This window comes from Gossypium raimondii, chromosome 11 (genome assembly GCF_025698545.1).
Source record: "Gossypium raimondii isolate GPD5lz chromosome 11, ASM2569854v1, whole genome shotgun sequence".
Classification (NCBI taxonomy): domain Eukaryota; kingdom Viridiplantae; phylum Streptophyta; class Magnoliopsida; order Malvales; family Malvaceae; genus Gossypium; species Gossypium raimondii.
Window position 1 is genome coordinate 16,391,656 of NC_068575.1, and position 2,327 is coordinate 16,393,982.

Below are 2,327 nucleotides of genomic sequence, written 5' to 3' on the forward strand. Positions count from 1 at the left end.
ATTTCATATCAACACAAATTAGTGGTGTCAACCTGAGTGATAGAATACAAATTTATGTACCAACTAGGTATGTAATAGCCTGATTTTCAGTGGTGATGGAACAGTGGTTTTGGGACCACAAATTTCCGTCGTATCAACTCGTAAATATTATTTTTAGAACATTTATAGAGTCATTAGAGTCGTATTAAAATTTGGTTTAGAAATATTAACGTTTAGATAGTTAATTAAAGAAAAAGGACTAAACTGAAAAAGATGCAAAAGTTAGTAATTAGTTAATTAAATGACTAAATAGCCTATTAACCACATGAGGAGGAACCAATATAGCAATTAGTCCCTAATAGTTAATGTTGGACAACTAAATAAGTGATAATAATAAATTAATGTGTAATGGATGGCAAATTTTTATTTAAAATGAAATTAAAACAAAATTAAGTAATACAAAAATGGTTTCTTCTTCATTTTAATCTTCCATTACCGAAACACCATAGAAAGACTTGGAGAATTGGCTAAGCATTGAAGTCTTGCATGTGAGTTCAATTCTTACCCGTTTCTTGTAATTTTTCTGTTTTTGAGATCGTTGCAACTAGGTCTAGCTAGCCCGTACCTTTTTTTTTTATTCTGTAAAAAAATTTGGAAGTTTTAATTGATGAATATTGAATATTTTTATGAATACCATATATTTGGAGCTTTGATTATACTATTTGATGAATTTGTAAAGTGATTTTTGTTAGATTTTGATTTTAGGATTAAATTGTGAAAATGTCAAAATTTTAGGGTTAATAGTGAATTTGATGTTTATTAGGGACTATTTGAGGGCCTAGTATATTTGTATAAAATATTGACTTGAGAAAAATGGTTAATTTGATGAATTTGAGTTAAGGGATTAAATTGCAAAAATTGTAAAAGTTTGGGGTAATTGTGTAAATTTGAAAAATAAAAGGGTATTAATTGTAAAATATATTGGAAATGAAATCTATTCTATTAAATGAGTAATTTTACATTTTAGATCAAGATCCAGTAGATACTCGTGGAAAAGGAAAAATAGCAGAATAGTCCCTAAACTTCAGTAGTTTCTACAATTCAGTCCAGATAAGTTCGTATAATTAAAATTTAACATTTATATAAATTGATGACTGGTATTACATGATATTATATATATTCCATTGTTGGAAATGAATCATTATCTGAGGTATAATACTGAATTTGATGTTCGGTTTGAATTGAACGCGAAATAGAGTACAATCGTGTTTTTGGTGTATTACGGGGGTTTGGAGTAGAAATGGTATTAGAAGGAGATATTTGTATATTACTGAAGTAAACCGAGGTTCATCATGTGTTGCAAACTCTCACGTTATATTTTCTATTTGGCGTGTTTCGAGTGGATCAGCTCTTATGAGCTTCTGTTCAACTCTTATAAGCTTCTATTTGTGTGTTTCGGGTGGACCAGCTCTTATGAGCTTCTGTTCAACTCTTATGAGCTTCTATTTGTGTGTTTCGGGTGGACCAGCTCTTATGAGCTTCTATTTGGCATATTTCGGTTGGATCAAATCTTATGAGCTTCTGTGTGGTGTGTTCGGTCGATCTGACGGTATACTCTTATCCGTAAGCCATTCTTTGAATGGAAAGTTTCGGTAAGGTAATTTGTTTAATGAATTTCAAAAATATGTTATTTATTCAATATTGATCTGAACATAGATGAATTTATTGATTGAAATTGTGAATGACAGGGAATTATCATGGATGATTATTATTGTTTGAATTATTATAATTAGTTCGGTAAGATTTATTGTTTAATACATCAAACTTACTAAGCTTCATTAAGCTTACTTGTGTTGTTTAATGTCATTGTAGATTCTCGATAGTTTATTGTTTAATGGATGATCGGATCGGCACTCAAGTCACACTATCCAGCTCATCTCGATAGTTTTTAGAACATTTATTTTAGATTATATGGCATGTATAGGCTCTTGTGTGGTTTTGGTTAATGTTTGACTTATGTAAATATTTTGAATAATATTTTGTGCAAATAACCAACTTGCATATTACTTGAGAATGAGGTATAGTTTTTATGCTAGTATGAATGGTATTTATAAATGAAATGTTGTGATTGATAAGTATTTTGATTATGTATTGCTTGAATGAATTGATGAATTGTATTGATGTTTATTTTGATGTATAATTATATATACTTGCGGTATCAATGAGTGTACATTGGTTAGGCACTTATTAGGTTGGTTTTGGTGTGTTTATGGCTCGATTAATGTCATTTTGAATTGGTATTTTAGTTTGTATTTGAGTTTCTTAAGATCCAAGCAAACTTGAAATGG